General features: G+C 32.9%; 1 non-coding gene across 1 annotated transcript; it reads right to left on the reverse strand.

The window, feature by feature from the left end:
* Positions 1-8,770: 8,770 nt before the first annotated feature.
* LOC124986075 (U6 spliceosomal RNA) lies at positions 8,771-8,877 on the reverse strand. Its single transcript, XR_007108976.1, has one exon. It is a non-coding gene; the product is annotated as a U6 spliceosomal RNA (small nuclear RNA).
* Positions 8,878-12,038: the final 3,161 nt, after the last annotated feature.

Genomic DNA, 12,038 nt, shown 5'->3' on the forward strand with positions numbered 1-12,038 from the left:
GAATTAATAACACTTTCAGACAGAATCTTTATGATCTTTAAGAGTACAAGAATGCAGAGGTCTCCAGGCATGGTGGTACATGCCTGTGATCCTAGTGGCTCCAGAGACTGAGGCAGGCAGATCAGAGGCACTAAGCAACTCAGTGAGACCCTGTCTCTAAATAAAATACAAAATAGGGCTGGGGATGTGGTTCAGTGGTTTAGTGCCCCTGAGTTCAATTCCTAGTACCAAAAAAAAAAAAAAAAAAAAAAAAAAAAAGAATGCAGAGGTCATGGCAAAGTTCTAAATTTTCTTTCTTTTATGAGGTCATGAGTTTCTATTCCTATATAATCAGAAACTATTCTGAAAGAACTTGAGATACAGAATATATGCAAACCAGACTGACTTATCCAAAGAGACAACTTGAACTAGATGAAATTTCAACACTACAAAAAGTTAAATTAAAAGAATAAATATTAAATTTATATAATATAAAATATTAAAATAATACAGAAAAAGGAGTTTCTTAGTATAATTACATTAGTTGAAATAAAAGATATTATACTTTCTTTACATATCTGAACACAGTATTTACAAATTTGAACCTTAGTCCCTACTTTAAATCACTTAATTTGAAAACAATAGAATATGCCTGTCAATTAGAATACAGATGAAGGTTATTTCATTTTAAATATATATTGAATCTGCTTAAAGTCATAAAATTGCATAAAAATATAGCAGATGTAGCAACTGGTTTCTATTTTCTTTAAAAAGATGCTCATTTTTAATAACAATCTTAAGACTACTTTTTAGCATGAAAATGTAGCACACTGTTCGTTGTTAATGGACAACAACTTTTTATAAATATTCCCTAAACACTCTTGCAATATTCAAGGTGATTTGCTTTAAATGGCAGAGCAACTATCTGAAACCTGTTTCTTAAAATCAGCTTAGATTTGGTAGGTCTGAAAAAAAGAACAGATTTGTACTTTAATAGTTTCCAAGCAATCTGCTTAGTTCTGCATGTGCTTCAATTCAATTTCATAAACAAGTCGTATTTTAATCCACTCTGCTATTAAACTGATAGCTCTCTTTCCCTTTAAAGCTCATAGCATGCAGGGGCTTACAATATAAATTAAAATGAGAGAACATCTTTCAACAACCTGTAGTTTCAATAGTTTGCCAATAATATTTTAATTTTTTCATACTGATAATATGGTTTTGTATCAGTTTTTTAGTAAGTATTACTATCTTTTCACATTTTAAAAAATCTCATTTATCCTGAATCTATTCACTTAGCTGGATTACTGTTAGTAAGTATGGGTGTTAGTTATTTAAGTATTATAGAGTATTTAGTATATGGGATGATCAAATGAGATGATATAAGATAAAAAAGTTCTGCCCTCTAGAGATGTGCACAATATTTTTAAAATGTCTCTATTTTCTTTTTTCATATTATCCCTCCTCTGTTCCAGTATAAAAGTAACTAAAAATGAACTCATTTAAAAATCTTTTTTCTTTCACTGTGACAAATATTTAGTATAGAATATCAAAGTGGACTCCCTTTAAGATAAATGAAATGAATGTTTTGTCATCAATACACAATGTAGAATTATTAAAAAACTACATAAATATCATGAAAAATCATTTATGTCAATGATTCAATCAAAATTGAGTGGAAAGTAATTTGTTATATTATTTTTTTTAAGTTTCAATGGTAATATCTTTATCTGATATTGTAAAAAATGTCTCAAGTATATTTTTATATTTTCCAGGAAAAGAGGACATACTTCCCAGACTAATTATATTTAAATAGTAAATATCATAATTCAATAATATCCTACCACCAAATGTACCAACTAACATGAAATTTCATGTCACTTGCTTAACACATGTAAATATTTTTAAAAAAATTTTAAATGACATCTTAGACAAAAAATATTTTTAATTTCATTTCTTTGTTTCGTTAGTTAAAACAGTTTATAGAAGTGTTAATTTACACAAGCCAATATTGAAAGTAGATATAATTGACATGTTAAAAATAAACACTTTCATTAATGTGACTCTTTTGAAACAAGTGGATTAAAGTTTATGAACTATCTCCTCATAATGGGTCCTCTGATTCTGGTTAGTATTTTTCTTTTATCTTGACAGGAGCCTGTCCTTATAAAATATGGATAATCTGCTCATGTGTTTAAAATAGAAACTCACATTCTCGTTTTACTTTATTTGAATATCCATGTTTTAGTCATGGATTCAGTAAAGGGGAGAAGCTTGCTGTGATCATAGCTCCCAAGTTCTTTAAAATCAATTTAGAGGTGGAGGAAAAAAAACATAACCAAAGGAACAAACCAGACATATAAGATTGCTACAAAGTTTACACATAGCAGACCTGGAAATATGTTGTAAAGTCAAAGAATTAAGTGTGTTTGCTACTGTTGAATTTGGCAGAGCAGATCTGAAAGACAATAATGACACTCTTTATACAGGGTAACATTTATATTAGTAATAATATGAAAGCAAAAACAAAAGTGAAATTTGAGAGAGAAAAACAAGAAAATAAATTGCCAGATTGGGAGTAGGTGAGGACACAAACACTTCAGGTCATGTAACTGGGGACTCTAAAGGCAACTTCACTGAATGCTGACCTCGTGACTCTTTAAACACAATTGAGAACAAAGAAAGCTCTGTTCTAACAACCTACATGATCCATTGATCCCCTCAAGGATATTTCCTCCCCCAAGGACTGACCAGATCCCCGAAGGGAGGCAGTGTTTACCTTGAGATAAGTGAATGTGTCTGAGTTCCTGTGAGTGAGCAAAGCTCAGCAAGAAGTTTGCATTTTTTATATGTTCTATCAAGCATGTATAAAGGTCACGACAGGCACATGGACAGAGAAGATCTGTAATATTTTCCTTAGCCCTTTATATGTATGATGCTGAAATATTAGAATATAGCCTGTAATAATTCCACAGGTCATGATTATACTTAATGGTCTGTAATTCAATAGTATATACCCATAATTAAAATCTCATTTATAATATGATTTTATTTTCCTCTTCTTAAGTAAAAAGCACCAGGATTTCCACTGGTTATTAGAATATCTTTCTTGCAGGGTCTGCTCAAACTTCCTTCAAGTTATTGATTTGTTTTGACTTTTTTGTTTTGTTTTGTTTGGGGTATTTTTGGTGGTTAATTTTAGGGCATGCTGAGGATCAAAACACAGGCCTCAAACATGTTAGACAGGTGCTGTACTACTGATCCACATCCCTAGTCCTTTTTTATAAGTTATTGTTAATGGGCTGTTGGGCTCTTGATTATTGACCTATAATTCCCAATGTTATTTACACTTTAATCCATGACTTATTTGAAAGTCTACTACTTGATTTGAAATAATATAGGGATTTTCTATTTATATTTTCCTATCACTGTTATGTTTAGTTCTTTGGTGGACTAAAATTTACAGCCTAGCCTGTGGTATAACTTTTAAATATTCCAGGCACTCGAAACAGGAAGATATGAGCAATCTCTGCATACAGGTTGTAGACCACACATCATTATCTCACCAAGCTGAGTTAGTGCTTCATCCCTGGTTTAAAACTGTGACCATGGATTGTGAGTTCCCAAGCGACAAAATGAAAAGGAGACAAAAAGCCCAAGAATACAAATAACCCAATCAACAAATGGACTAAGGAAATGAGCAGACATTTCATAGAAGAAGATCTACAAGCAATCAACAGATATATGAAAAAATGTTCAACATCTCTAGTAATAAGAGAAATGCAAATCAAAACTACCATAAGACTCTATCTCACCCCAATTAGAATGGTGATTATCAAGAATACAAGCAACAATAGGTGTTGGCTAGGATGTGGGGAAAAAGGTACACTCATACATTGCTGGTGGGGTTGCAAATTAGTGCAGCCACTCTGGAAAGCAGTGTGGAGATTCCTTAGAAAACTTGGAATGGAACCACCATTTGACCCAACTATCCTACTCCTTGGCCTATACCCAAGGACTTAAATTCAGCATAGTACAGTGATGCAGCCACATCAATGTTCACAGCTGCTCAATTCACAATAGCCAGATTGTGGAACCAACCTAAATGCCTTTCAATTGATGAATGGATAAAGAAACTGTGGTATATATATATGCAATGGAATATTACTCAGCCATAAAGAATAATAAAATTATGGCATTTGCAGGCAAATGGATGAAATTGGAGAATATCATGCTAAATGAGATAAGCCAATCTCAAAAAACCAAAGGATGAATGATCTCTCTGATAAGCGAATGATGATACATAATGGGGGGGTGGGAGGGAGGCAAGATGGAGGAAGGAGGGACTGTATAGATGGAAAAGAGGGGTGGGGGGAAGGAAAAAATAACAGAATGAATCAAACACCATTACCCTATGTAAATGTATTATTACACAAACGGTATGCCTCTACTTCATATACAAACAGAGAAACAAGTTGTATCCCGTCTGTTTACAATAAAAAAAAAAAAGAGCTAAAAATTTAGGAGATTTCATGCAAAAAAAAAATGAAATATTTATTTTCTCCAAAAAAATAAAGCCCAACCATCAAAATGTTAATGAAGTTTGTAGTTGTAAATAAGTAAGACATGTAAAAGAAATTTTTTTAAATTTTTTTTATTATTTTTATTTAGCTTTTAATTTTTTACAGACTGCATTTTGATTCATTGTACACAAATGGGGTACATAATTTCATTTCTATACTTGTACACAATGCAGATTCATACCACTCATGTAATCATACATGTAGATAGGGCAATGATGTCTGTCTCATACCACCATTTTTCATACCCTCCTCCCTCTCATTTTCTTCTACATATTCTAAAGTTCCCCAATTATTCTCTCATTCCCCACCCCCACTCCCATTGTATAACATCCTCCACTTATCAGGGAAAACATTCGGCCTTTGGTTTTATGGGCTTGGTTTATTTCACTTAGCATGATATTCTCCGATTCCATCCATTTATTTGCAAATGCCGTAATATTATTCTTCTTTATGGCTGAATAGTATTCCATTGTGTATATATACCAGAGTTTCTTTATCCATTCATCTGTTGAAGGGCATCTAGGTTGGTTCCACAATCTAGTTATTGTGAACTGAGCTGCTATAAACATTGATGTGGCTGTGTTACTGTAGTTTGCTGATTTTAGGTCCTTTGGGTATAAACCGAGGAGTGGGATAACTGGGTCAAAAGGTGGGTCCATTCCAAGTTTTCTTAGGATTCTCCATACTGCTTTCCAGAGTGGCTGCACCAATTTGCAACTCCACCAGCAATGTAAAAGTGTGCCTTTTTTCCCACATCACGCCAACATCTATTATTGTTTGTGTTCTTGATAAAAGCCATTCTAATTGGAGTAAGATGAAATCTTAGAGTCGTTTTAATTTGCATTTCTCTAATTACTAGAGATATTGAACACTTTTCATATATTTATTAATTTCCTGTGTGTCTTCTTCTGTAAAGTGTCTGTCCAGGTTCTTGGCACATTTATTGATTGGGTTCTTTGTATTTTTGGTGTAAAGTTTTGTAAGTTCTTCATAAATTTTGGAGATAAGTCCTCTATCTGAAGTGTGTGTGGAAAAGATTTTCTCCCACTCTGTAGGCTCGTCTCTTCACATTCTTGATTGTATTCTTTGCTGAGAAAAAGCTTTTTAGTTTGAGTCCATCCCATTTATTAATTCTTGCTTTGATTTCTTGTGCTTTGGGAGTCTTATTGAGGAAGTTTGATCTTAAGCCAACGTGATAAATATTTGGTCCTACTTTGTCTTCTATTAGGTGCAGGGTCTCTGGTCTAATTCCTATGTCTTTGATCCATTTGAGTTGAGTTTTGTGTAGGGTGAGAGGTAGAGTTTTAATTTCATTTTACTGCATATGGATTTCCAGTTTTGCCAGCACCATTTGTTGAACATGCTATCTTTTCTCCATTGTATGGTTTTGGCTCCTTTATCTAGTATGAGGTGACTGTATTTATGTGGTTTTGTCTCTGTGTCTTCTATTCTGTACCATTGGCCTACCTATCTATTTTGGTGCCAATACCATGCCATTTTTGTTATGATTGCTCTGTAGTATAGTTTAATGTCTGGTATTGTGATACCTCCTGTTTCACTTTTTCTATTCAGGATTGTTTTGGCTATTCGAGGTCTCTTGTTCTTCCAGATGAAGTTCATGATTGCTTTCTCTATTTCTATGAGGAATGTCATTGGGATTTTAATTGGGATTGCATTGAATCTGTATAGTGCCTTTGGTAGAATGGCCATTTTGACAAAGTTAATTCTGCCTATCCAAGAATATGGGAGATATTTCCATCTTCTAAGGTTTTCTTCAATTTCTTTCTTTAATGTTCTGTAGTTTTCATTTTACAGGTCTTTCACCTCTTTTGTTAGATTAATCCCAAGTATTTTTTTTTTTTTTTGAGACTACTGTGAATGGTGTGGTTTTCCTAATTTCTCTTTCAGAGGATTCATCACTTATGAATAGAAATGCATTAGACTTACACATATAGATTTTATATCCTGCTAATTTGCTGAATTCATTTATTAGTTCTAGAAGTTTTATAGTGGAGTTTTTTGGATCTTCTAAATATAGGATCATGTCATCAACAAATAGTAACAATTTGAGTTCTTCTTTTTCTATTTGTATCCTTTTAATTTCTTTGGTCTGTCTAATTGCTCTGGCAAGTGTTTCAAGGACAATGTTGAATAGAAGTGGTGAAAGAGGCCATCCCTGTCTTGTTCCAGTTTTTAGAGGGAATGCTTTCAGTTTTTCTCCATTATGAATGGTGTTGGCTGTGGGCTTAGCATAGATAGCCTTTACAATGTTGAGGTATGTTCCTACTATTCCTATTTTTTCTAGTGTTTTAAGCATGAAGGGGTGCTGTATTTTATCAAATGCTTTTCAGCATCAATTGAAATAATCATGTGATTCTTAACTTTAAATCTATCGATGTGGTGAATTACATTTATTGATTTCCAGATGTTGAACCAACCTTGCATCCCTGAGATAAAGCCCACTTGATCATGGTGCACTATTTTTTTAATATATTTTTGTATGCGATTTGCAAGTATTTTGTTAAGAATTTTTGCATCCATGTTCATCAGGGATATTGGTCTAAAGTTTTCTTTCTTTGATGTGTCTTTGTCTGGTTTTGGTATAAGAGTGATACTAGCCTCATAGAATGAATTTGGAAGGGTTCCCTCCTTTTCTATTTCCTGAAATACTTTGAGGAGTATTGGTATCAGTGCTTTTTTAACAGTCTTGTAGAATTCGGCTGAGAATCCATCTGGTCCTGGACTTTTATTGGTTTGTAGGTTTTTGATGGCTTCTTCTATTTCAGTGCTTGAAATTGTTCTGTTTAGATTGTGTACGTCTTCCTGATTCAGTTTGGGAGGATCATATGTCTCTAAAAATTTGTCAATTTCTTCAATATTTTCTATTTTGTTGGAGTATAGATTTTCAAAGTAGTTTCTAATTATGTTATGTATTTCAATGGTGTCTGTCATGATCTTTCCATTTTCATCATGAATTTTAGTAATTTGAATTTTTTCTCTCCTTTTTGTTAGTGTGACTAGGGGTTTATCAATTTTGATTACTTCTTCAAAGAACCAACATTTTGTTTTGTCAATTTTTTGAATTGTTTCTCTTGTTTCAATTTCATTGATTTCAGCTCTGATTTTAATTATTTCCTGTCTTCTACTATTTTTGTTGTTGATGTGTTTTTTTTCTAGGGCTTTGAGGTGTAATGTTAGGTCATTTAGTTGTTGACTTTTTATGTTTTAAATGTATGAGCTCAATGCAATGAACTTTCCTCTTAGTACAGCTTTCATAGTGTCCCAGAGGTTTTGATATGTTGTGTCATTGTTCTCATTTACTTCTAAGATTTTTTTTTTAATTTCTTCCCTGATGACTTCTGTTATCATTGCATCATCATTCAGTAGCATATTATTTAGTCTCCAGGTATATGAGTAGTTTTTGTTTGTTATTTTGTCATTTATTTCTAATTGAATTCCATTATGGTCTGATAGTATACAGGGTAGGATCTCTACTTTTTTGTATTTACTAATGGCTTTTTTGTGGCATAGCATATGGTCTATTTTGGAGAAGGATCCTTGAGCTACTGAGAAGAAAGTATATTTGCTTGATGATGGATGAAATACTCTGTAAATATCCATTAGGTCTATATCATTGATTGCACAATTTAGTTCTATAGTTTTCTTTGTTCAGTTTTTGTTTGGAAGATCTATCCAGTGGTGAGAGTGGTGTGTTAAATTCCCCCACTATTAATGTGTTTTGGTCTATTTGATTCTTAAAATCGAGAAGGGTTTGTTTGATATATGTAGATGCTCCATTGTTTGGGGCATAAATATTTAGAAGTGTTATATCTTGCTATTTTATGCTTCCCTTAAGCAGTATGAAATGTCCTTCTTTATCCCTTCTGACTACCTTAGGTTTGAAGTCCACTTTATCTGATATGAGGATGGAGACCCCTGCTTTTTTACTGGGTCCATGTGCATGGTATGTTTTTCCCCATCCTTTCACTTTTAGTCTGTGGATGTCTTTTCTATGAGATGGATCTCTTGAAGGCAGCATATTGTTGGGTCTTCATTTTAATCCAATTTGCTCGCCTATGTCTTTTGATTATTGAATTTAGGCCATTGACATTCAAGGTTATTGAGATATGATTTGTATTCCTGCTCATTTTGGCTTATTTTTGTTTTTTTACTTGTCCTTTGATTGGCTTTTCCTTTAGGGTAGTTCCAAAAATATGGAATGTTTCACAAATTTGCTTGTCATCCTTGCGCAGGGGCCATGCTAATCTTCTCTGTATTGTTCCAATTTTAGTGTATGTGCTACCGAAGAGAGCTCTGTAAAAGAAATTAAAGGCACTATGATCAGAAAGGAAGAAATAATATCAGATACCATGATCTTTTATGTAATGTACTATCCAGAAACAATGGTGGGGAGTAATTATCCACAATGTTAGGAAGATAAGGAACTCCCTGGGGAAAAGTGAATTGAGAAGGGCTTTTGTGTCAGGAGTCCCTGGGTTAGAGTCCTCCAAGGGTTGCAGTGACTTAGAGTCTCTTACAGCCTGAGGTTTGGTTTTGTCCATGACTAACATGTTGGGTATAGTTTTGCAAGATACACAAGGAAGGCTGGTTCTGAATGACCAAAAAAAAAAAAAAAAAAAAAAAAAAAAAAAAATACAGCAAAACTTTATTGGGCCTATATTTAAAGTAATTGGATGTTCTATTCCTGTGGTCTCTTTCAACACCATTATTATTTTCCCTAATAAACCTAAAATAATAACTCACACATTTAATCCTATCTTGGTATTGGTATCTAAGAGGTTCTGAATAAACACATTTTCTTTTCTTTTCTTTCACAGTCATTATACAAAATTGACCACATAGACATTCTCTTGCTCTTAATTCTTCCCTAAATCTCTGAGATGTCATCTTCTAGAACTTCCTTCATTTCTTTAAACATCTGCTAATATTATAATAATTCTCCCAGAGACAAATGATGTCATTTGATGTTTGACTAGAAAATAAATCTATGTATTGCAATCATCTTTTGGAGAAGATGTATTTTATTATTATGGCTAGTTATTGACTAACTCCTTGTATCAGTTACTGTACAACTACTAGAATATATCTGATGTCATGTTGCACTATTCTTTTCTCAGATACATAAATACATTTTAATTTATATGTTTGTTTATAAATATCATGATTAGATGAATCAAAATACTTGAATTTGTTATAAATTCACTGCTGTTTTTTTCAAGAATTAATTCATTCCTCACTTAAAATTTTAAATTAACAGCATCTGGGCTAACTAGGAGCATGCACAAATTTTTTCATCCATGTAACTTCAGATCCCAACAAGGGAATACTTGTCCCAAATATCACCATTACTTGGGAAGACCACAGACATATTCCATTTTGTGATAAAAACCAGTTGCCAAACCATTGATTATGTTTGATGCAAGACTACACAGTGCATATAACTTAACCAAAAATTTGTTCACAAATTATTTGTGAACATAATTCTTTTCCTTAAAGAGACATACAGTTCAACATAAATGTGTTAAAGCTCCTTCACATGTTTCTTCTAGGGTTGTAACAATAATTACTTTTCCTTTTGCAATAATCTTGATGTTTGCTGTACTATTCACAATATTATCATTGAGACTATTTGTTCTCCATATTTATGTGATTGAGTTTCACATTTGAAGGGATCTTTTGTAGAATATGAAAATGTGGGTCAATTATTTTCTTTCAAAACTTGAAAGATGCTTGTGAATATAAGATTTCATTTCTCTATAGAGGAGTCAGCTGCCATTTGTGATGCTCCTGTGAAGTATACGTGTCTTGTTTTCTTCAGTTTCCTTTAATATTTTTTAAATTTACTTTCCAAATACATACCATGATATTTGCCTTAAGCTGTCTTCTAAAGCAAAAATTAAGAAAGTGACATAGTTGCAAGTCATCTACTGTTGGAGTTTTCTCAAGAAAAGGGGGGTGAGTGAAGAATGACAGGCCATTGGAGAAAAAGCTGGTCAAAAAATGGCACCCGTTGCAATGGAGTTTTATGTTCTAGGAAGCCCTGTAGTCTCTTCTTTCCCCACGACCTAAATTAGGTATTCATTGCATGAAGAGGTCTACAGTGAGACAAGTTTAATCACCTGAGTGAATTGGCTATTTTTAATCTAAGAACAATTAACTGGAAAAGCAATAATTATGAACGATGGGCAAGAAGAATTCACAACAGTCAGGAAGTTTGTAACCAACCTGGTAAATAGGATTGCATTGGGACATATGCTCTGTAGTGACAACTACAATGTGCTCAGGTGTGATATATTCTGAATTTGTTCATATTGGAGATTGTAATTCTTTTCAAGTTTGTATCTTGGAGTCTATTGTGAGTTTTGGAATATTCTTAGCAATTATTATTTTGTATTTTTACATTGGTTCATTTCCACTTTATCACTTTGTTTTATTCCTAGAACTTCAAATTACATGTTCTTTAGAGTTTTTCACTATATCAGACATATGTTACTTTCTTTACTTACAATAATTTTATCTTCAGTATAAATACTTTATTCTGGTCTAGATTTATATTAAAATGTTCTATTCGCATGTGTTTCTGATTTGATATTTATCCCGATATTTAATAATTAATTAATGTTCTTGTACTTTTATGCACTTAACTTTCTATTTGATTTGGTTTATAGGTTCTTTTGCTGAAATTATCTTCCTTGGTTAATTCTTTGAATTTATTAATCACAAACATTACAAAGCTCTTACTACTACATTAACTGAAGTCCTGCCCATGTTCTTAAATTTTTAATTTTATTGTTTGTTTGGTTTTAGATTTTTTAAAATTTGTTCTAATTAGTTATACATGAGAGTAGAATGCATTTTGATACATCACTTCTCATTCTTCTGGTTGTACATTATGTAGAATCACACCAATCATGTAGTCGTATATGCATATAGGGGAATAATGTCTGATTAATTCTAATCTTCTTCCTACACTTTTATCCCCTCCCCTTACTTCACCCCCTCTACCTAATCCAAAGTACCTATATTTTCTCCTATACCCCCACAACTTTGTGAATTAGTGTCCACATATCAGAGAAAACATTCAGCCTGTGTTTTTTTTGGGATTGACTTATTTTGCTTAGCATATTCTCCAGCTTCATCCATTTACCTGCAAGTACCCTAATTTCATTCTTCTTTAAGGCTGAGCAACATTTCATTGTGCATATATACTGCATTTTCATTATCCATTCATCTGCTAAAAGGCATCTAGGTTGGTTCCATAGTTTGCCTATTGTGAATTGAGCTGCTAGAAACACTGATGTGGCTTTGTTACTGTAGTATACTAATTTTAAGTCCTTTGCGTATAAACCGAGGAGTGGGATAACTGGGTTAAATGGTGGTTCCATTCCAAATTAATCTGTGGAATCTCAATACTGCTTTCCATAATGGTTGTACCATTTTGCAGTCCCACCAGCA

The sequence above is a fragment of the Sciurus carolinensis genome, chromosome 5, assembly GCF_902686445.1.
Source record: "Sciurus carolinensis chromosome 5, mSciCar1.2, whole genome shotgun sequence".
Lineage (NCBI taxonomy): Eukaryota > Metazoa > Chordata > Mammalia > Rodentia > Sciuridae > Sciurus > Sciurus carolinensis.